This window comes from Pristiophorus japonicus, chromosome 3 (assembly GCF_044704955.1).
Source record: "Pristiophorus japonicus isolate sPriJap1 chromosome 3, sPriJap1.hap1, whole genome shotgun sequence".
NCBI lineage: Eukaryota > Metazoa > Chordata > Chondrichthyes > Pristiophoridae > Pristiophorus > Pristiophorus japonicus.
In genome coordinates this window covers 318,000,290-318,025,288 of record NC_091979.1, presented here as the reverse complement: position 1 = coordinate 318,025,288, position 24,999 = coordinate 318,000,290, and the positions used below count along the sequence as shown (strand labels likewise).

The window sequence follows — 24,999 nt, the reverse complement described above, 5'->3', positions numbered from 1 at the left end:
AGAGCGGGGCCTGATAACGCTTCATGTGGTCCAGTAAGATCTGGCGATGAATAGCAAAACCATTTATCCGCTATAAACGATTATGTCTGCATCTCTTGGAGTTGAGGGAGCAGCGATGAGGTCTGTACCAGGGAGAACAACCAGGGTGAAAGAGAGTAATGGATTAAATGGGGACAAGGGCATCAAAGCTGGAGGTGAGGGTGTGATTGAGCAGGTCAGTAACTGCAGAAATGTTGTGGTGAATGAAGGGTTAAAGGCTAGACAGTTAAGGTTTTGAAAGTGAAGTTGTAAGTGACTAGGGGCTAGATTCTCCATTATATTTGCAGGCATACCGCCCACTTAACGTCCATTTTAACGCTAAAATGTGGTGTAACGCCCATATATCGTCCAGTTAGCCACAAAATGGAAAGTAACGCCCATTTCTAGGTCACTTATCGGCGAGCGTTACTTTCGGCATGTACGTAACGCTGATAAAAATTAATACTGCCCGCCCACTTTTTTTGAGCGGAAAGATCAGAATGGGCGAAACCAATGGCCATAATATCACCCAGCGTGACTTTCAGCACCTCGCACGCATATCGCCCACAATCTCGCTCGCCGAAAAAAACGCCGTGAAAAAGTTGAACTGACCTGAAGTACTCTCAGCGGTGTGGACGTCATTTCGTAAATCGCACGTCACTTCATTTAAAAGGCTGCTCTGCTTCAACTTCAGGGGAGTTCGGATGTACTCTGGAGTTCTTTTAAGGTGATGTGAACATCTGAACAGACATCTTATCATACTGTGGATGATTGGATTTTACTTTAGGTGTCTTAGTGGGGACATTTATTGCTTGTGAACAATCGGCATTATACTTATAGTTATTGGAATGGGGCCAGCCATTTCTCAGCCTGCCTTAATGACAACGCAGATGCTGCAGAGTAGAAATGGCACAGGGTGTAATCGACAGCATTATGTGCCCAATCTAAGACGTGCCAGACTGATGAGGAGGACCAGACCAGACACCCGCCGCACTTACAGGTAGAAGCGGTCTTAGCTCGACTTGTCCGAGAACACCTGCCTTCGGAGACTGCGCTTCCACAAGGACGTTATTAGTGAGATATGCCAGCTCATCAGAGCAGATCTGCAGCCTGCCAGCACCTTCAGGACCGCACTGTTCATCGAGGGCAATGTCACTGCGGCACTTTCGTTCTACGCATCCGGTTCCTTTCAGGCTCAATTCGTGGTCGTGTGTTGCATGCTGCACAACTTGGCTTTCAGGAGGGGGCAAGAATTGCCAGAAGGGATTGACGGTCCACCTCAGGAGAGAGAGGAAGAGGAGGACGAGGAGGTGGATGCTGACCTCGGGCCAGACAATCAGGCTGGCTATGCAACCATGTCCACGCTGCCCTCTAGACTGCAGGAAAGGGCCCGTGGTGGCTACACAGCTGCTAGACTCTTACGTCAGCATCTCATAATTGAGCGCTTTGCCTGTAAGAACGTTGCTGTTATTGACAAAGCTGACACACTGCTGTGTGTGTAGCTCAGACATCAATGGTGCGCATCACCTTGGTGCCAGTTAAAGTTTAAGTTGATTCAAGTTAAATTTAGTTATACCCATTCATGTTAAGGAATCACCAGTGTGTAATGGTGCAGCTATCTGAGATAATGCGCAACAAGGTTATGTTAAATAAAAAATATTTAATCTGACCATTTGTCTGAAATCATAAGTACAACTGCCACAAACACCCCACCCCCACCCCACCCCACAACACATTTTATAACATTGATATCAATCAAATGGTCAACATTTCCAGCAACACAGAACACAAATGCAAACCAACAAGGTGGCCCCCTCCCCCCATACCCCAGACTTTACAACAAATTTGATACACCAAGATGTAGATATTACAAGACATCACCTGCGGAAATGCACCTCACTTTCCTTCCCACCCCCCCTTCTTCTCCCCACCTCTACCCCTTCCCCTCCTGACTCCACGCCGCCTCTCCTCAGGAGCTGCGTCATTCGGGGGGATGAAGGCAGAGCCGGTGGTTGCACGGATACGAGAGAGGAGGGTCCCGAGGTGGGAACCTTCTCTGAGCCAGAAGCAAGATGTTCCTCCTGGCTTGCATGTGTCGTCGGCATTGGGGGTCCTGCACCTAGGGGTGCAGTGCTGCGCTCCGGGACCACTGGGAGGCCTCTGCCACCAGTGTTCCTGGCTATCGCCTCCAGGGCCTCTGCCATCCACAGAACGTACTCCACCATGGTGCCGGACATGCTGGCCAGCTGTCGGGGTATGCCCCACAATGTCTGGAGGACCTGCTGACCTATGTCAACAGTCCTCCTGGACAAGACTACCATGTCGCCGACCTGACCTGCCGCTCGTGGAGCAGACCTGCCGCGTCTAAGAAAGCTCTGCAGGGTCGGCGCTGTCCTGGGGCAACTGAGGTGCCCTGTGGCGAGGAGCTTGGGCCCGGTACCACCAGAGTGGTGGTGTGAATAGCCGCAGGAGCACGAGATGGCGTTGGGGTTGAATGCATTCTGGAGCCTGGCGATGCAGGCTCCTCAAAGTCCGCGCCATCACCCGTAGAGAACGGACCCAGCAGGTTGACGGGCGAGAATCGGTGCTCCTCAGCACCAGATGTAGGATCGTCCCCCGAGTCCAGCCCCTCGCCCCCACCTTCTGGGCTCGGTGGTCTCACCTGGGGCCGCGCTGCTGGCTGAGCTGCAACTCACAAATGAGGAGAAGGGGGTGCTACGCTCACAAGGTGATTGCAGCGCTACACACAGCATATGTACGAAAAAGCACCACCGCTAGCAAAATCATCACAGACACCACATTTGATGACCACCAACACATTCTGCATTGCAATGATTCTCATGAGGCCAGCATTATTTAGAGGACACTTTTAGCAATCATCGATCATATATTATTGGTCGGATATGAGTGGGTGTGGCATCTATTGACTTTACATCACGCAATGGTGTATACTTTACTCACGTGGCATCACTTTCGGTTCTGCAGCTGCTCGCATGGCTGACTGGGGGTGGCTCCCCACGAGTGCGAGCACCCGCTCCTCTATATCGGTGAAGTCGATGATGACTGGTGGCCCCCCACCCGTTCGCCTCTGCTCGGGCCTATTCTTTGAAACTTTCTTCTGTAAAAGGTAATAACAGGACGACATGGCATGAGATCATTGCGTGATATCATTGCTAGGTACTGTCACAGAGACTGATACAACACATAAGCGACAGATGTAATCATGATTATTATGATAATTATTATTCTTTACCTAAAGACGTACACCTTGAACGCAGGTTTGGAGTACAACATTCCCGGTAAAAGTGAAAGACCTCATATTTGATTTTGATCACTCATTACACTTACAAATCAAATTATATAAATATATAAGTACATGTAAACGAATGTCATACTTACTCTGGCGGATCCGACAAGTTCATTCCATCGCTTTCAGCACTGGTTGCCCTCATGTACCTCGTTGGTCACCGACGAGACCACCTCGGCTATCTCAGCACATATCTTCTGGTAGGCCTTTGGGGTGGGCTTCCCACGCCCTCCCTGGGTCAAATCACCCCAGCGTGACTCGACCTCCTGCAGGAAGGAGGCATTTGCCTCATCCGAGAACCTCCTGTCTCTCTTTCATCCTCCCAATTGTTCCTCTCCCAGCTCACTGCTCCCGCCAGCGTTAGTCTCCACAGTGTGCTGTGTCATCTCCTCCACTCCTTCCATTGTAGGCATCAAATTAGAGAAAATATCTGGCTGGTAACAGCTAACATTTTTCTCACAATTGTGTATTAATGTCAAAACTCTCCCTACCTCCCAAAGTAGCCAAACAAGCACCCACACCACACCCACACATGCCCTCACTCCCTCTCTGCTCCCTCTCTCTCTGTCTCCTCTTATTCGCATGTAATGATGACCCCTGACCTCCTGAAGCGCAGGAAACGAGCGTTGTCATGCTGTTGCTAAGGACGGCGACACTTTATGGCAGAAGGTCAAAGATTTAACGCTAACACCCATTTCAGATCGCTCAAGGTAACGGCCATTTTATAAAATGGAAACGCGGGTGTTTGAAAATGGGCGATAATCCGGCGATCTGAAAACACATATTTACCGCCCACGCCGGAAATAACGCCCACTTTTGGGCGATCTGCACAAAGGTGGAAAGTCTAGCCCTTGGAGTTAAAATCGGGATCACAAAGTCAGTAGAAATGTTTAACAGAGCTGGCAACTGAATTGCTGTGTATGTTATTCTATTTCTGGAAACAAACTCCATGTACAATATTCTAAATAAAAGTGGAGGGCAGGAAAAAGAGTGGGAGAGCGATAGTGATAGGGGATTCAATTGTAAGGGGAATCGATAGGCGTTTCTGCGGCCACAACCGAGACTCCAGGATGGTATGTTGCCTTCCTGGTGCAAGGGACAAGGATATCTCTGAGCGGGTGCAGGACATTCTAAAAAGGGAGGGAGAACAGCCAGTTGTCGTGGTGCACATTGGTACCAACGACATAGGTAAAAAAAAGGGATGAGGTCCTATGAAACGAATGGAAGGAGCTAGGAGCTAAATTAAAAAGTAGGACCTCAAAAGTAGTAATCTCAGGATTGCTACCAGTGCCACGTGCTAGTCAGAGTAGGAATCGCAGGAGAGCGCAGATGAATACGTGGCTTGAGCAATGGTGCAGCAGGGAGGGATTCAAATTCCTGGGGCATGGAACCGGTTCTGGGGGAGGTGGGACCAGTACAAACCGAACGGTCTGCACCTGAGCAGGACCAGAACCAATGTCCTCGGGGGAGTGTTTGCGAGTGCTGTTGGGGAGGAGTTAAACTAATATGGCAGAGGGATGGGAACCAATGCAGGGAGACAGAGGAAAACAAGAAGGAGACAAAAGCAAAAGACAGAAAGGAGATGAGGAAAAGTGGAGGGCAGAGAAACCTAAGGCAAAGAACAAAAAGGGCCACTGTACAGCAAAATTCTAAAAGGGCAAAGGGTGTTAAAAAAACAAGCCTGAAGGCTTTGTGTCTTAATGCAAGGAGTATCCGTAATAAGGTGGATGAATTAACTGTGCAAATAGATGTTAACAAATATGATGTGATTGGGATTACAGAGACGTGGCTCCAGGATGATCAGGGCTGGGAACTCAACATCCAGGGGTACTCAACATTCAGGAATGATAGAATAAAAGGAAAAGGAGGTGGGGTAGCATTGCTGGTTAAGGAGGAGATTAATGCAACAGTTAGGAAGGACATTAGCTTGGATGATGTGGAATCTATATGGGTAGAGCTGCAGAACACCAAAGGGCAAAAAACGTTAGTGGGAGTTGTGCACAGACCTCCAAACAGTAGTAGTGATGTTGGGGAGGGCATCAAACAGGAAATTAGGGGTGCATGCAATAAAGGTGCAGCAATTATAATGGGTGACTTTAATATGCACATAGATTGGGCTAATCAAACTGGAAGCAATACGGTGGAGGAGGATTGCCTGGAGTGCATAAGGGATGGTTTTCGAGACCAATATGTTGAAGAACCAACTAGGGGGAGGCCATCTTAGACTGGGTGTTGTGTAATGAGAGAGGATTAATTAGCAATCTCGTTGTGCGAGGCCCCTTGGGGAAGAGTGACCATAATATGGTGGAATTCTGCATTAGGGTGGAGAATGAAACAGTTAATTCAGAGACCATGGTCCAGAATTTAAAGAAGGGTAACTTTGAAGGTATGAGGCGTGAATTGGCTAGGATAGATTGACGAATGATACTTAAGGGGTTGACTGTGGCTGGGCAATGGCAGACATTTAGAGACCGCATGGATGAACTACAACAATTGTACATTCCTGTCTGGCATAAAAATAAAAAAGGGAAGGTGGCTCAACCGTGGCTATCAAGGGAAATCAGGGATATTATTAAAGCCAAGGAAGTGGCATACAAATTGGCCAGAAATAGCAGCGAACCCGGGGACTGGGAGAAATTTAGAACTCAGCAGAGGAGGACAAAGGGTTTGATTAGGGCAGGGAAAATGGAGTACGAGAAGAAGCTTGCAGGGAACATTAAGACGGATTGCAAAAGTTTCTATAGATATGTAAAGAGAAAAAGATTAGTAAAGACAAATGTAGGTCCCCTGCAGTCAGAATCAGGGGAAGTCATAACGGGGAACAAAGAAATGGCAGACCAATTGAACAAGTACTTTGGTTCGGTATTCACTAAAGAGGACACAAACAACCTTCCGGTTATAAAAGGGGTCGGGGGGTCTAGTAAGGAGGAGGAACTGAGGGAAATCCTTATTAGACGGGAAATTGTGTTGGGGAAATTGATGGGATTGAAGGCCGATAAATCCCCAAGGCCTGATGGACTGCATCCCAGAGTACTTAAGGAGGTGGCCTTGGAAATAGCGGATGCATTGACAGTCATTTTCCAACATTCCATTGACTCTGGATCAGTTCCTATCGAGTGGAGGGTAGCCAATGTAACCCCACTTTTTAAAAAAGGAGGGAGAGAGAGAGAACAGGGAATTATAGACCGGTCAGCCTGACCTCAGTAGTGGGTAAAATGATGGAATCAATTATTAAGGATTTCATAGCAGCGCATTTGGAAAGAGGTGACATGATAGGTCCAAGTCAGCATAGATTTGTGAAAGGGAAATCATGCTTGACAAATCTTCTGGAATTTTTTGAGGATGTTTCCAGTAGAGTGGACATGGGAGAACCAGTTGATGTGGTATATTTGGACTTTCAGAAGGCTTTCGACAAGGTCCCACACAAGCGATTAATGTGCAAAGTTAAAGCACATGGGATTAGGGGTAGTGTGCTGACATGGATTGAGAACTGGTTGTCAGACAGGAAGCAAAGAGTAGGAGTAAATGGGTACTTTTCAGAATGGCAGGCAGTGGCTCGTGGGGTACCGCAAGGGTCTGTGCTGGGGCCCCAGCTGTTTACATTGTACATTAATGATTTAGACGAGGGGATTAAATGTAGCATCTCCAAATTTGCGGATGACACTAAGTTGGGTGGCAGTGTGAGCTGCAAGGAGGATGCTATTAGGCTGCAGAGTGACTTGGATAGGTTAGGTGAGTGGGCAAATGCTTGGCAGATGAAGTATAATGTGGATAAATGTGAGGTTATCCACTTTGGTGGTAAAAGCAGAGAGACAGATTATTATCTGAATGGTGACAGATTAGGAAAAGGGGAGGTGCAACGAGACCTGGGTGTCATGGTACATCAGTCATTGAAGGTTGGCATGCAGGTACAGCAGGCGGTTAAGAAAGCAAATGGCATGTTGGCCTTCATAGCGAGGGGATTTGAGTGCAGGGGCAGGGAGGTGCTGCTACAGTTGTACAGGGCCTTGCTGAGGCCACACCTGGAGTAATGTGTACAGTTTTGGTCTCCTAACTTGAGGAAGGACATTCTTGCTATTGAGGGAGTGCAGCGAAGGTTCACCAGACTGATTCCCGGGATGGCGGGACTGACATATCAAGAAAGACTGGATCAACTGGGCTTGCATTCACTGGAGTTCAGAAGAATGAGAGGGGATCTCATAGAAACGTTTAAAATTCTGACGGGTTTAGACAGGTTCGTTGCAGGAAGAATGTTCCCAATGTTGGGGAAGTCCAGAACCAGGGGTCACAGTCTAAAGATAAGGGGTAAACCATTTAGGACCGAGATGAGGAGAAACATCTTCACCCAGAGAGTGGTGAACCTGTGGAATTCTTTACCACAGAAAGTTGTTGATGCCAATTCACTAAATATATTCAAAAAGGAGTTAGATGAAGTCCTTACTACTAGGGGGATCAAGGGGTATGGCGAGAAAGCAGGAAGGGGGTACTGAAGTTGCAAGTTCAGCCATGAACTCATTGAATGGCGGTGCAGACTAGAAGGGCCGAATGGCCTACTCCTGCACCTATTTTCTATGTTTCTATGTTTCTATGTAAATGTAAATTTAAATCCAGAAGGAATTCCAATGATCTAAGTGAGCAAAATTGCCCAGCGCCCCGTTTGGTGGCGGTAACCTTCCGGGGCCGGGACATTTATTCGTCACTTCGAGGGGCGGAGCAGTATCGGAGGTGCTCTGTGTCCGTGGAGGGGTGCTCCCAGGCAGTAGTGTGATGCCGAGTCCACGGCCATGCTCCGGAGCTCAGTGCCTCGCTGGCAACATCAGTGCTTCGCAGATCTCCCCTTAGCGCTGACGCGGCAGAAACCCCGCCCCTTCAATTAAAGGGGAAGGCCGCTGCGCGCTCTGCCGTCCCTTTGGCAGCCCCCACTGGTCCACCAGGGATGCCCTCGACCGGGTCAACAGCCGGGCACCCATAACGGAGCTGTGGGCTGCAGGATGGCAGCCCGGTCAATGCGCGGGCCACCATTGTTGGACCGACAGAAGAATATGGCGGCCCATGGCGTAAATGGCCTCCCTTTTAAAGGGTGCTCCAGTGGCGGATGTCTGCCAGGTTCGCGTCCCGCAAAGCTGGCGGTGGCACCGGCTGCACCATCCTCGGTGCCCGCGGGCTAAGTTACCCTCCGGGGTGCTCAGTGGTTGGTGTGGGGCGGTGACACCGGCTGCACCATCCTCGGTGCCCGCGGGCTAAGTTACCCTACGGGGTGCTCAGGGGTTGGTGTGGGGCGGTGAGGGGTCCCCTCACATGCTGATGAGGTTATTGCTGGGCATGTGCCAGCCGGGGCTCAACGACACGCAGCCCCCAAATCTCCAGGGGCAATTTCCCCGCTGGCGCTATCGACCCCTTCCCCGGGCGATAATCTTGATGCGCCCCATTAGCACCCCGCAGAGGCGCTAATGGAGTTATAAAAAAGGGGAATTTCACTCCCTAAATCTCATAATTCTGTTTGTATGGAAATGATAACACACCGAGTACTGTGCTCACTCAACTCACCATCGGAGGTAAAGTTGAGTAAGGAATTCCTTCGTCAACTTTACCTCCGATGGTGAGTTGAGTGATCACAGTACTCGGTGTGTTGTCATTTCCAGATTATTGGTTTCCTGAATGTGAAACTAGAAACTGAATCTGGTAAACAAAACTTACCCCCACTGTTTTCTCTCCGCCTTCTCACCATATTACTGAAAACCTCCTCTGGAATGCAATTATACAACATGCTTCAGTGACATCTCCATGGTAAATTGATCTCAATGTCGGTAACTCCTAGAACTGGAAAGTCTAGTCAGGCTGCTGAGCCACTGGAACTGTGCTGGAGCAGCACGTCCTGCCCAGCAGTCTGCCCTCGCACTGACACCATCCCCAATCCCAGGGTCAGGGCCATGAGTGTAAAGGGGATGGTCACTTCCAGGAAATTCCCCCAGCCTAAGGCCACAGAGCTGAGTTCCTAATCCTTTGCAGCCCGCTCAGTGCAGCTGTATTCATACATTTTAAATGTACAAAGGCATCTTCACACAGTAAGAAGAGCGGGGAACATGAGACTAACAGCCTGAAGCCCTCGAGGGGGACAATTCTGGCCCTGACTGGTGAGGCCGAGGTGGGAGCAGGGCCTGTTTAAACAAGGAATCAGAGTGTCTTTCATTATTGAAAGAAAACAGACCAATTAGTCCCCTCCCGCAGGTTACATGTTCCCACAGACCAATCAGATCACTAGAGCAATATTAATGATATGGGTCACATGATCCCATGGGCCATATACATTGACAGGAGAATAAGAGAGTTGTGGGTTATGCAATTCCGATAGAACAATCGGATTTCAAGGAATCAACACAAACTGAAATGGATCCAATTAGAAAAGTCACCCTGTCCAGACGGGATGAATCCAATGTTGCTGAAGGAAGTAAGAGAGGAAATTGCGGAAGCTCTGACCACAATCTTCCAATCCTTCTCAGACCTGTGAGTGGTGCCAGAGGACTGGAGGATTGCAAATGTTATACCCCTGTTCAAACATGGGGAGAGGGATAAACCCGACAAATACAGGCCAGTCACCTAACATCGATGGTATGGAAAACTTCAGAAACAAGAATCCGGGACAAAATTAATTGGCATTTGTCAAAGTATACGCTACTAAATGAAAGCAAGCACAGATTTGTTAAAGGCAAATCAAGTTTGTCGAACTTGATTGAGTTCTTTGATAAAGTAACGGAGAGGCTTGAAGAGAGTAATGCAGTTGATATTGTGCATATGGAGTTTAAAAGGAGTTTGATGAAGTGCCACATATTAGACTTGTTAGCAAAATTGAAGCCCATGGGATAAAAGGGCCAGTGGCTGTGTCCATATAAAATTAGCTAAGGGACAGAAAGCAGGCAGTAGTAGTGAACGCTTGTTTTTCAGACTGTAGGGAAATGTGTTTGGACAACTGGTCTTGTTATATACATATTAATGAGCTGCTCGTAGGTGTATGGGGCATAGTTTCAATGTTTGCAGATGAGATGAAACTCAGAAATATATTAAACAGTGAGGAGGATAGTAACAGGTTTCAGGAGAACGTAAAAAAACTGGTGCAATGGACAGACACCTGGCAGATGAAATCTAATGCAGAGACATGTGAAGTGATTCATTTTGGTACGAAAAATGAGGAGAGGCAATATAAGGTAAATGGCCCAATTTTGAAGGGTGCAGAAAAAGAGCGCATGTAAGTACGCAAGTCTTTGAAGGTGGAAGACAAGTTGAGAAGACTGTTAAAAAGGCATACAGGATCCTTGGCTTTTTATATAGAGGCATAGAGTACAAAAGACAGGAATCGTCGGACTAGATTTTGCACTTTTGTACAGATCGCCCAAAAATGTGCGTTATTTCCAGTGTGGGTGGTCAAAATGGGTTTTCAGATCGCCGGCTTGTCGCCCATTCTCAAAGCCCCTAGTCTCCATTTTTGAAATTGGGCGTTACCACGAGCGATATGAAATGGGCGGTAGCGTTAAATCTCTCTGACCTTCTGCCGTAAAGTGTGGCCGTCCTTAGCAACGGCATGGCAACGCTCGATTCCCGTGATTCAGGAGGTCAAGAGTCACCATGACATGCGCAGAAGAGGAGACAGAGAGAGAGGGAGCTGAGAGGGAATGAAGGTGTGTGTGGGTGTGGTGTGGCTGCTTTGGGAGGAAGGAGGGAGAGTTTAGAGCTTTGGAGCAAATAGGGAAACAAAACTTAGCTGTTACCAAACAGGTATTTGCCCAAATTTGGCCTAAAATGGAGGGAGAGGAGGAGGCATCACAACATACTGTGGAGACTAACACTGGAGAGAGCAGTGAGCTGGGAGACGAACACATTGGAGGCTGCAAAAGAGCCAGGAGGTTCTCGGATGAGGCAAATGCCTCCCTCCTGCAGGAGGTCGAGTCACGCTGGGGTGATGTGACCCAAGGAGGGCGTGGGAAGCCCACCCCAAAGGCCTACCAGAAGATATGGACCGAGATAACAGAGGTGGTCTCGTCGGCGACCAACGTGGTGCGTGAGGGCAACCAGTGCCGCAAACGATGGAACGACCTTGTGGGATCCACAAGAGTAAGTATTACATTGATATACATGTACTTATGTAGTTATATAATTTGATTTGTAAGTACCATGAGTGACTATCAGCAGATGGGAGGTCTTTCACTTTTACCGGGAACGTTGAAGTCAAGACCTGCGGTCACGGTGTACGTCTTTAGGTAAAGAATGATAATTATCATAATAATCATGATTACATCTGTCGGTTATGTGTTGTCTCAGTCTCTGTGACAGAACCAAGCAAAGATCTCACACAATGATCTCATGCCATGTCGTCTTGTCACCTTTTACAGAAGAAGCTATCGGCGATGAGGTCCGTGCAGAGGTGAACGGGTGAGGGGCCACCAGTCCCCAGCGACATCACTGAGATGGAGGAGCGGGTGCTTGCACTCATGGGGAAGCAGCCCCTGGATGGCCACGCAAGGAGCTGCAGACCCTGAAGTGATGCAATGTGAGTAAAGTATACACCATTGCGTGATGTAAAGTCAATACATGCCACACCCACTCATATCTGAACAATCATATAAATTTTTCCTAGAAATAATGCTGGCCTAATGAAATCATTGCAATGCACAATGTGTTGATGGTCATGAAATGTGATGTCTGTGATGATTTTGAGAGCGGTGATGCTTTTATCGTGCATATGCTGTGTGTAGCGCTGGACTCACCTTTTCACCCTAGCACCCCCTTCTCCTCTAATAACCTCATTTGTGTTTTGCAGATCAGCCAGCAGCACAACCCCAGGCAAGACCACAGAGGCCAAAAGGTGGGGGCGCGGGGCCAGACTCACCAGACGATCCTACATCTGCTGAGGAGGTCCGATTCTCGCCCGGCAATCCGCTGGGTCTCTTCTCTACGGATGAGAGCGCGGACTTCGAGGAACCTGCATCACCACGCTCCAGAAGCCATTCCACCCCAAGGCCATCTCGTGCTACTCCGGTCATTCCCGCCTCCACTCTGGAGGTACCGGCTCCAAGCACCTGGCCACAGGGCACCCCATTTGTCCTCAGGACGGCGCCCACCCCGCGGAGGTTTCGTGGACACGGCAGGTCTGGTCCACGAGTGCGACATGAGAGCGGAGAGATGGTAGACTTGTCCAGGAGGACTGTAAACATTGATGACCAGCTCCTTGATGCATTGGGGGGCATATCCCGACAGCTGGCCACCATGACTGAGTACGTTCCATGGATGGCAGAGGCCCTGGAGGAGATAGCCAGGAACACTGCTGGCACAGGCCTCCCAGTGGTCCCCGAGAGTGGCACTCCATCCCTCGGTTCCGCACCACCACTGTGAACGACAGATGAGAGGCAGGACCAAGATCCTGCTTCTGGATCAGAGAATCTTCCCCCCTCGGCACCCCCCGCTCCCGTACCCATGCAACCACCGTCTCTGCCTTCATACCCCCCGCAATGAGGCTCCACCTGAGGAGCTCTTCGGCCAGGCGGCGTGGAGCGAGGAGGGGAAGGGGTAGAGGTGGGGAGAAGAAGGGGAGGGGGGAAGGAAAGTGAGGTGCATGTCCGCAGGTGATGACTGTGTTATATCTCCATCTGGGTGTATGCAATTTGTTGTAATGTATGGGGGGAGGGGACCACCCTCCTGCTTTGCCTTTGTATTCTGTGTTGCTGGACATGTTGAATATTTGATTGATGTCAATGGTGAAAAAAGTGGGGTGTGGGCGGGGATGGGGTGTTTTTGCCCAAGATACTTAAGATTTCAGGCCAATGTTGGAAAAACATTTTTTTATTGAACATAACCTTGTTGCGCATTGTCTCAGATAGCTGGACTGTTACACACTGGTGATTCCTTAACATGAAAGGGTTAAATAAAACTTAATTCAATCAAAGTAAACTTTAACTGGCACCAAGGTAATGGCCACCATTGATGTCTGAGCTGCACACACACAGCAGTGTGTCAGCGTTGTCACTTACAGCAACGTTCTCTCAGGCAAATCGTTCAGATATCAGCTCTTCACATAAGAGTCTTGCAGCTATGTAGCCACCATGGGCACTTTCCTGAGGTCTGGAGGGGAGCGTAGGCATGGTTGCATAGTCAGCCTGATTGTCCGGCCCTAGGTCAGTGTCCAGCCCCTCGTCCTCCTCTTCCTCTCTCTCCTGAGGTGGAGCATCAGTCCCTTCTGGCAATTCTTGTCCCCTCCTGATAGCCAGGTTGTGCAGCATGGAGCACACGACCACGAATTTACCTACTTGCTCAGTGTTGGATTGTAGCTCCCCTCCTGAGTGGTCCAGGCATCTGAAGCGCTGTTTAAGCACAGTTATTGTTTTCTGGACCACATTGCATGTGTCTCTGTGGCTCCGGTTGTATCGCTTCTCGGCCTCGGTGTGGGTGTCACCAGGGGGATCATCAGCCAGGTGATGAGGCCATATCAGTTATCACCAAGCATCCAGCATTATCCTTGTGGCTGACTCTTAAAGATGTCAGAGACAGCACTCTCACGCAGGGTGTGAGCCTGATCGAAGCTGCCCGGACATTTGGCATTCACTGCCATTATGATCTGGTTGTGGTCGACAACTAGTTGGACCTTCAGGGAGTGAAATCCTTTTCTGTTCTGAAAAATCTCTGGGTCCTGAGAAGGTGGCCGCATGGAAATGTGAGTGCACTGTATTGCTCCCTGCACCCTGGGGAAGTTAGCAATGAGGTAGAATGCTCCAGCCCTGTCAGTCCGAGCCTCCATGGTCATGAAGAAGCTGATAAAGTCCATCCTTCATGCGTACAGGGCCTCTGTGACCTATCTAATGCAGCGATGGTTGGCATGGTGAGATAGAAGGGAAATCTCGACCGCAAAGTCCCGAAAGGAACCGGACACGTAGAAAGATAGTGCCGCGGTGACCTTGACCTCGACCGACACTGATGTCCTGATGGCAGGCTACATATGTGGCCTGATGAGCTCACATATTTCATTGATCACCACCTTGTGGAAGTGCATTCTCCGAAGGCAGGTGTGCTCGGACATGTCGAGGTAAAACCTCTTTTACCTGTAAGTGTGGGGTGTGTATGGTCTGGACCTCCTCCTCATTCTTGCATGTGTTAAATTGGGGACATAATGATGTGCATCACACATTGAGCCATCTGCACTCTGCAGCAGCTGCGTATTAATCGATGCAGGCTGAAAAATGGCTGGCCCCATTGCAATGAAAGTATAATAGTGATTGATCAGAAACAATAATTTCCTCACTAAAATACACCTACACTAAACCCCCAATAGTCCAGAGTCTGAAAATATATCTGTTGAGATGGTCACTTCACCTGAGAAGAACTCCAGAGTCAATGCAAACTCCCCCGAAGTTGAAGCAGCCTTTTGAATGAAACGATCTGCGATTTAAAAAATGGCGTCCACACCGCTGTGATTCGGTCAGAAGAGTTGCACTTTTTCTGAGCGGTGTTTTGGGTGAACGATATTGTGGGCGAGATGTGTGCGAGGTGGTGAAAGTCAGGCTGGGTGATCTCCTGCCCGTTATTTTTGGCAAATGTGATCTTTACGACAAAAAAAGATGGGCAGGCGGTATTATTGAATCTCGGCGTTAATTACATGCGGAAACTACCGCTGGCCGATATTGTGGCCGTTGATTTCGCCCATTCTGATGATTCCGCCCAAAAAATGTTGGGCGGTCGGTATTATTTTTTCCCGGCGTTACGCACATGGGGAAAGTAATGCTCGGCGACAAATGTCCGAAAATGCCCGTCAGTTTCCACTTTGTGGCTAAGTGGGCGATATATGGGCGTTATACGTCATTTCAGCAGTGAAATGGGCATTAAGTGGGCGTTATGCATGCAAAAACAGTGGAAAATCTGGCCCATCGAATCTTACAGCACAGAAGGAGGTCCTTCGGCCCGTCGTGCCTGGGCTGGCCCTTTGGAAGAGTTGTTTAATTTAGTCCCACACCCCAGCTTTTTCCCCATAACCCTGAAAATTAGTTATCTTCAAATATGTGAGACAAAATATACTAAGCCTTTATAAAACATGGTTAGGCCCCATCAAGAGTCCTGTGGCTAACTCTGGGCACCACACTTTAGGAAGGATGGCAAGGCCTGAGAGTGGGTGCAGAGGAGATTTACTAGAACGGGTCCAGGGTGGGAAGATTTCAGTTGTGTTGAGAGATGGAGAAATTGAGGTTGTTCTCCTTAGAGCAGTGAAGATTAAGGGGAGATTTGATCGAGGTGTTCATAGAAACATAGAAACATAGAAAATAGGTGCAGGAGTAGGCCATTCAGCCCTTCTAGCCTGCACCGCCATTCAATGAGTTCATGGCTGAACATGAAACTTCAGTACCCCCTTCCTGCTTTCTCGCCATACCCCTTGATTCCCCGAGTAGTAAGGACTTCATCTAACTCCCTTTTGAATATATTTAGTGAAATGGCCTCAACTACTTTCTGTGGTAGAGAATTACACAGGTTCACCACTCTCTGGGTGAAGAAGTTTCTCCTCATCTCGGTCCTAAATGGCTTACCCCTTATCCTTAGACTGTGACCCCTGGTTCTGGACTTCCCCAACATTGGGAACATTCTTCCTGCATCTAACCTGTCCAGTCCCGTCAGAATTTTATATGTTTCTATGAGATCCCCTCTCATCCTTCTAAACTCCAGTGAATACAGGCCCAGTCGATCCACTCTCTTCTCATATGACAGTCCTGCCATCCCGGGAATCAGTCTGGTGAACCTCCGCTGCATTCCCTCAATAGCAAGAATGTCCTTCCTCAGATTAGCAGACCAAAACTGAACACAATATTCCAGTTGGGGCCTCACCAAGGCCCTGTACAACTGCAATAAGACTTCCCTGCTCCTATATTCAAATCCCCTTGCTATGAAGGCCAACATACCATTTTCTGCCTTCACCGCCTGCTGTACCTGCATGCCAATCTTCAATGATTGATGTACATGACACCCAGGTCTCGCTGCACCTCCCCTTTTCCTAATCTGCCGCCATTCAGATAATATTCTGCCTTCGTGATTTTGCCCCCAAAGTGGATAACCTCACATTTATCCACATTATACCGCATCTTCCATGTATTTGCCCACTCGCCTAACCTGTCCAAGTCACCCTGCAGCCTCTTAGCATCCTCCTCACAGCTCACACCGCCACCCAGTTTCGTGTCATCTGCGAACTTGGAGATATTACACTCAATTCCATCATCCAAATCATTAATGTATATTGTAAAGAGTTGGGGTCCCAGCACTGAGCCCTGCGGCACTCCACTAGTCACTGCCTGCCATTCTGAAAAGGACCCGTTAATCCCGACTCTCTGCTTCTTGTCTGCCAACCAGTTCTCTATCCACGTCAGTACATTACCCCCAATATCATGTGCTTTAATTTTGCACACCAATCTCTTGTGTGGGATCTTGTCAAAAGCCTTTTGAAAGTCCAAATACACCACATCCACTGGTTCTCCCTTGTCCACTCTACTGGTTACATCCTCAAAAAATTCCAGAAGATTCGTCAAGCATGATTTCCCCTTCATAAATCCATGCTGACTTGGACCAATCCTATCACTGCTTTCCAAATGTGCTGCTATTTCATCCTTAATGATTGATTCCAACACTTTCCCCACTACTGATGTCAGGCTAACCCGTCTATAATTACCCGTTTTTTCTCTCCCTCCTTTTTTAAAAAGTGGTGTTACATTAGCAACCCTCCAGTCCATAGGAACCGATCCAGAGTCCATAGACTGTTGGAAAATTATCACCAAAGCATCCACTATTTCAAGGGCCACTTCCTTAAGTACTCTGGGATGTAGACTATCAGGTCCTGGGGATTTATCGGCCTTCAATCCCGTCAATTTCTCGAACACAATTTCCCGCCTAATAAGGATATCCTTCAGTTCCTCCTTTTCACAAGACCTTCGGTCCCCTAGTACATCGGGAAGGTTATTTGTGTCTTCCTTTGTGAAGACAGAACCAAAGTACTTGTTCAATTGGTCTGCCATTTCTCTGTTCCCCATTATAAATTCACCCGAATCCGATTGCAAGGGACCAACGTTTGTCTTCACTAATCTTTTTCTCTTCACATATCTATAGAAGCTTTTGCAGTCACTTTTTATGTATCCGGCAAGCTTACTCTCGTACTCTATTTTCCCCCTCTTAATTAAACCCTTTGTCCACCTCTGCTGTATTCTAAATTTCTCCCAGTCCTCCGGCTTGCTACTTTTTCTGGCTAATTTGTATGCCTCTTCCTTGGATTTAACACTATCCTTAATTTCCCTTGTTAGCCACGGTTGAGCCACCTTCACCGTTTTATTTTTACTCCAGAGAGGGATTTACAAATGTTGAAGTTCATCCATGTGATCTTTAAAGGTTTGCAATTGCCTATCCACCGTCAACCCTTTAAGCATCATTTGCCAGACTAATCTAGGCAATTCGCGCCTCATACCATCAAAGTTACCTTTCCTTAAGTTCAGGACACTAGTTTCTGAATTAACTTTGTCACTCACCATCTTAATAAAGAATTCTACCATATTATGGTCACTCTTCCCCAAGGGGCCTCGCACAACAAGATTGCTGATTCGTCCCTTCTCATTACACATCACCCAGTCTTGGATGGCCAGCTCTCTGGTTGGTTCCTCAACATATTGGTCTAGAAAACCATCCCTAATACACTCCAGGAAATCCTCCTCCACCGCATTGCTACCAGTTAGGTTAGCCCAATCAATATATAGATTAAAGTCGCCCATGATTACTGCTGTACCTTTATTGCACACATCCCTTGTTTCTTGTTTGATGCTGTCCCCAACTTCAGTACTACTATTTGGTGGCCTGTACACAACTCCCACTCGCGTTTTCTGCCCTTTGCTATTCCATAGCTTCACCCATACCAATTCCACATGATCCAAGCTAATGTCCTTCCTTACAATTGCATTAATTTCCTCTTTAACCAGCAATGCCACCCCGCCTCCTTTTCCTTTCTGTCTATATATCCTAAATGCTGAATACTCCTGCATGTTGAGTTCTCAGCCTTGGTCACCCATGTCTCCGTGATGCCAATCACATCATACCCGTTAACTGCTATCTGCGCAGTTAATTTGTCCACCTTATTCCGAATACTCCTCGCATTGAGGCACAGAGCTTTCAGGCTTGTCTTTTTAACATACTTTGGCCCTTCCGAATTCTGCTATAAAGTGGCCCTTTTCGTTTTTTGCCTTGGGTTTCTCTGCCCTCCACTTTTACTATTCTCCTTTCTATCTTTTGCTTCTGTCTCCATTTTATTTCCCTCTGTCTCCCTGCATAGGTTCCCATCCCCCTGCCATATTAGTTTTAACTCCTCCCAAACAGCACTAGCAAACACTCCCCCTAGGACATTGGTTCCGGTCCTGTCCAGGTGCAGACCGTCCAGTTTGTACTGGTCCCACCGCCCCTAGAACCGGTTCCAATGTCCCAGGAATTTGAATCCCTCCCTTCTGCACCACTGCTCAAGCCATGTATTCATTTGAGCTATCCTGCGATACCTACTCTGACTGGCACGTGGCACTGGTAGAAATCCTGAGATTACTACTTTTGAGGTCGTACTTTTTAATTTAACTCCTAGCTCCCTAAATTTGTCTCGTAGGACCTCATCCCATTTTTTACCTATATCATTGGTACCTATATGCACCACAACAACTGACTGTTCACCCTCCCTTTTCAGAATGTCCTGCACCCGCTCCGAGACATCCTTGATCCTTGCACCAGGGAGGCAACATACCATCCTGGAGTCTTGGTTGCGGCCGCAGAAATGCCTATTTATTCACCTTACAATCGAATCCCCTATCACTATTGCTCTCTCACTCTTTTTCCTGCCCTCCTGTGCAGCAGAGCTAGCCACGCTGCCATGAACCTGGCTGCTGCTGCTCTCCCCTGATTAGTCATCCCCCTCAACCTAACCCAAAGCGGTGTATCTGATTTGCAGGTGGATGACCGCAGGGGACCCCTGCACTATCTTCCTTGCACTGCTCTTCCTGTTGGTCTTCCATTCCCTATCTGGCTGTGAACCCTTAACCTGCGGTAAGACCAACTCATGAAATGTGCTATTCACATCTTTCTTAGCATTGTGCATGCTCCAAAGTGAATCCACCCGCAGCTCCAGTTCCGCAACACGGTTCGTCAGGAGCTGGAGGCGGATACACTTCCCGCACACGGAGTTGTCAGGGACACCGGAGGCGTCCCTGATTTCCCACATGGTACAGAAAGAGCATAACACGTGTCCGAGCTCTCCTGTCATGACTTAACCCCTAGATGAACTTAATTTGGCAGCAACAATGCTAAAGGTTACTTACTGAAATAGAAAAGAGAATGAAAAGCTTCACCAGTGTTGAATTCAAGGAATTCATGACCCGCAATGGGATCAAGCACATCACATCTGTCCAATTCAAGCCCGCATCCAACGGCCAGGCAGAACGGGCAGTTCATTCATCAAGCAAAGCTTGAAACGCATGTCGGAAGGCTCCCTGCAGACCCGCCTGCCCCGAGTCATGCTCAGCTACCGCACTAGATCCCACTCGCTCACCGGGGTTCCCCCAGCCAAGCTGCTCATGAAAAGTGTGCTCAAAACAAGACTCTGTCTTGTCCACCCTGATCTCCATGATCACGTCGAGGATAGGCAGCATCAACAAAGCATGTACCATGATCGCGCAAATTTGTGATGCGATATTGAAGTCAATGACCCTGTATTTGTACTCAACTATGGACATGGTCCCAAATAGCTTGCTGACACTTTCATAGCCAAAGAAGGGAGTAGGGTGTTTCAGGTCAAACTCGCAAATGGACTAACTTGCAGAACGCATTTAGACCAAACCAAACTGCGATTCACAGACAGCCACGAGCAACCTGAAGAAGACACCACCAACTTTGATCCTCCGGCACATACAAGTGGCAACCAACATCACGGTTGACCATGAAGCCCAGCAAGGCCAGCTGCGCTGCAGCCCAGCGAAGAACCAACCGCCTCACCTGCACCTGCATTTGTACCGAGAAGATCGTCTAGGGAGCAGAAAGCCCCAGATCGTCTCACCCTGTAAATAAGTATACTATTGACTTTGGGAGGGAGTGATGTTATGTATGCAACCCGATATAACCAGCATTCTACTGCCACCAGAGAGTGTATCTGTTGGAGTTCCAAGGGATCCCAGCATCCCTTGGCAGTAATGTTTATAAGCAGGCCTCCCATGCTGTACCAGCACTCTGGAGTTAGAATAAAGAGACTAAGGTCACACTTACTCACGTCTACAGTACTCAGTCACATTGCTTTGTTCAAGATATAACACGAATGGAGGGAGGCCCAGAGCTCCCTGGTTTAGTGAGGAGGTGCTGGAAGAACTTGTATGTGAATTGGAGTGCCATTATAAAGACCTTACCCGGGATGGTCGTGGCAAGCCTGCACCACCCGAATACAGACACATTTGGCGGGAGATGGGGGAGGCTGTGTCCTCAGTGAGCAATGTTGTGTGGGATGGAGACCAGTGTAGGAAACGATGGAACCATATGGTTGCATCATCAAGAATAAATAAACATGTATTGTTGCACTCCCATACTATTCCAAAAGGTTCTCTGTCCGTTGTGTCTGTGTGGTTGTGTGTGCGGGTGTTACATGAGCAAAACAGGTAAAGGCTGCAACTTTTATTTCTGCAGAAGAAAAGAGCATCCAACACATCAAAGCAGAGTGGCATGGGAGGGGGCTCACCAGATTTCATCGAGGTGACTAGCTTAGAGGAGCGTGCTTTGGCTGTGGTGGGTGACCACCCCCGTGCCACCACACAGGGTGGTGCAGATCCCGTGCTAGAGCAGGGTAAGCATTACTGAATCTCCGGTCTGTGTCACGCTCATGTCATGCAAGGTCATGTAATGTTATGTCAACTGTTTTTTATCGCACTGTGTGTCGCCCATTAATGCTGTGCTCATGTAGCGATGGAAGTCCTTGAAGTAAGAATGAGAAATGTGACGGAAACATGTCACATGACCAACCCCCCCCCCGCTACACACCTAAATGTTGTCCTCTACGTCCAGATGTTGATTGGGACAGCACCGATCAATGCACCCCATCCACCTCTGATACACAAAGGCAGTGTCAAACAACCCGCCTTCCACCTCGACACCATCAGCAGCTCAACACACCAGCTCCTTCCCCCACCCACCAGATCACACACATCCCCCACATCAACCTCCGCCACCCAGAGACAGAGACACGAAGACCAGGAGGGAGAGGAGGGAGAAGTGCCAGTGTTCGAACTACTTGAGGTCGAGGAGCTGCAAGAGGAGGACTCCAGCCTCCTGACATGTGTGTCACCTGTTCGGCCAACATCGCTTTCGGGGTCGGATTTTTTGGGATTCGAATTGGACGACGTGGGAACAAGTGTTGGGAGGTACAGAAGCCGTGCCGGAAAAGCCACCAAGCCACAATCATCCATGATGATGCAACAAGCCGATGAGGATGCAGGACGGTGGGGAGGCATTCCAGGAAATGGTGCAGTTGTCGAGGACGAGTGTCGAGATAGGTCGAGATCTGCTGCAGGCCAGGGCTGGGATAGGTGCCAGCATTGCCACCTTTGCAGAGGAGCATTCTGCCAGTATGTCGCGGCTCATCAGTGCGGTGGAGCGAAACACCGACTCTGTAGAGGCCATGTGCCAATCGATGCTTTCGGGCCATGTCATGCAACCCCCCGATGCCTCACCAACGAGGCCGACAGATCCCAAGGAGCTGGAGTTACCAGTGGATTTCATCTCACCCCCTACATTCTCTCCAAGACGAACATGGCAGCAGGGCTCCACTGCCCTCCTGCACAAAGTCATGGAGCAGAGGCTGTGAGGGGCAGTATGTCATAGAAACATAGAAACATAGAAAATAGGTGCAGGAGTAGGCCATTCAGCCCTTCGAGCCTGCACCACCATTCAATAAGATCATGGCTGATCATTCCCTCGGTACCCCTTTCCTGCTTTCTCTCCATACCTCTTGATCCCTTTAGCCGTAAGGGCTATATCTAACTCCCTCTTGAATATATCCAATGAACTGCCATCAACAACTCTCTGCAGCAGGGAATTTCATAGGTTAATAACTCTCTGAGTGAAGAAGTTCCTCCTCATCTCAGTCCTAAATGGCCTACCTCTTATCCTAAGACTGTGTCCCATGGTTCTGGACTTCCCCAACATCGGGAACATTCTTCCTGCATCTAACCTGTCCAGTCTCGTCAGAATCTCATATATTTCTATGAGATCCCCTCTCATCCTTCTAAACTCCAGTGTATAAAGGCCCAGTCGATCCAGTCTCTCCTCAAATGTCAGTCCAGCCATCCCTGGACTCAGTCTGGTGAACCTTCGCTGCACTCCCTCAATGGCAAGAACGTCCTTCCTCAGATTAGGAGACCAAAACTGAACTCACCAAGGCCCTGTACAACTGCAGTAAGACCTCCCTGCTCCTATACTCAAATCACTGAGCTCTGAAGGCCAACATGCCATTTGCCTTCTTCACCGCCTACTGTACTTGCATGCCAACTTTCAATAACTGATAAACCATGACACCTAGGTCTCATTGCACCTCCCCTTTTCCTAATCTGCTGCCATTCAGATAATATTCTGCCTTCGTGTTTTTGCCCCCAAAGTGGATAACCTCACATTTATCCACATTATACTGCATCTGCCATGCATTTGCCCACTCACCTAACTTGTCCAAATCACCCTGCAGCCTCTTAGTGTCCTCCTCACAGCTCACACCGCCACCCAGTTTAGTGCCATCTGCAAACCTGGAGATGTTACACTCAATTCCTTCATCCCAATCATTAATATATATTGTAAAGAGCTAGGGTCCCAGGACTGAGCCCTGCAGCATTCCACTAGTCACTGCCTCCCATTCCGAAAAGGAACCGTTTATCCCGACTCTCTGCTTCCTGTCTGCCAACCAATTCTCTATCCACGCCAGTACATTATCCCCAATACCATGTGCTTTAATTTTTCACACCAATCTCTTGTCAAAGGCCTTTTGAAAGTCGAAATACACCACATCCACTGGTTCTCCCTTGCCCACTCTGCTAGTTACATCCTCAAAAAATTCCAGAAGATTCGTCAAGCATGATTTCCCTTTCATAAATCCATGCTGACTTGGACCGATCCTGTCACTGCTTTCCAAATGCGCTGCTATTTCATCCTTAATAATTGATTCCAACATTTTTCCCAATACTGATGTCAGGCTACCCAGTCTATAATTACCCGTTTTCTCTCTTCCTCCCTTTTTAAAAAGTAGTGTTACATTAGCTACCCTCCAGTCCATAGGAACTGATCCAGAATCGATAGACTGTTGGAAAATGATCACCAATGCATCCACTATTTCTAGGGCCACTTCCTTAAGTACTCTGGGATGCTAACCTTCAGGCCCTGGGGATTTATTGGCCTTCAATCCCATCAATTTCCCTAACACAATTTACCACCTAATAAGGATATCCTTCAGTTCCTCCTTTCACTAGACCCTCAGTCCCCTCGTACTTTCAGAAGGTTATTTGTGTCTTCCTTTGTGAAGACAGAACCAAAGTATTTGTTCAATTGGTCTGCTATTTCGTTGTTCCCCATTATAAATTCACCTGAGTCCGACTGCAAGGGACCTACGTTTGTCTTCACTAATCTTTTTCTCTTCACATATCGAAAGAAGCTTTTGCAGTCATTTTTTTATGTTTCCGGCAAGCTCCCTCTCGTACTCTATTTTCCCCCTCCTAATTAAACCCTTTGTCCTCCTCTGCTGTATTCTAAATTTCTCCCAGTCCTCAGGTATGCTGCCTTTTCTGGCCAATTTGTATGCCTCTTCCTTGGATTTAACACTTTCTGTAATTTCCCTTGTTAGCCACGATTGAGCCACCTTCGCTGTTTGATTTTTACTCCAGACAGGGATATACAATGTACAAGGATGTCGCGGCTCATCAGTGCGGTGGAGCGAAACACCGACTCTGTAGAGGTCATGTGCCAATCGATGGTTTCGGGCCATGTCATGCAAACCCCCGAAACCTCACCAACGAGGCCGACAGATCCCGAGGAGTTGCCAGCGGATTCCATCTCGCCCCCTACATTCTCTCCAAGACGAACACGGCAGCAAGGCTCCACAATGTCATGGAGCAGAGGCGGTGAGGGGCAGGGGTGCGTGTTGCCATGGTGAAAGCGGAACCATGAAGAAGGCAATAGGCCTCACATCGAGGGGGGGAAAGAGAAGTGGTGGTAGTGGATGGAGGGTTGGGTGTTGGTGCTGGTGATGTTGGTAACTCTTCATTAAGCTATTGCTGTTGCTTCACATGGTTCGTTTGGATTCTCACTTGACTGGTTTTGGAAATAATGTACAATTTTTGGATTCACTTGTTTGCATGTCCTGTCATTTGCCATGCTGCACTATTCAATACAGACACATTGTTCACCAACTCTTGGTCAGTGTTTCATTTTTATATCATCTGGGGTACGTGCTGAGAAACAGACAGACCTCCTTCAGGTGTACTGGTCTCTGAGCAATATCTTGGCGTCCACATATAATGCGACTCTTTATTGGGTCCTGTCATCAGGCGATCTCGCAACGACAAGGGTGACCAATGCAGGAAGGCTGTCAATGAATGAGAGATATTTGCACAACTTGGAGG

At 48.3% G+C, this 24,999-nt stretch overlaps 1 long non-coding RNA gene across 1 annotated transcript in view; it reads left to right on the top strand.

Moving 5' to 3' along the window:
• Nucleotides 1-24,564, top strand: part of LOC139259594 (uncharacterized) — a 73,723-nt gene extending 49,159 nt beyond the window's left edge. The window contains exons 3-4 of the long non-coding RNA XR_011592610.1: nucleotides 21,029-21,185; nucleotides 24,262-24,564. This is a non-coding gene — a long non-coding RNA (uncharacterized lncRNA). The remainder of the gene's footprint in view (nucleotides 1-21,028; nucleotides 21,186-24,261) is intronic.
• The last annotated feature ends 435 nt before the right edge of the window (nucleotides 24,565-24,999 follow it).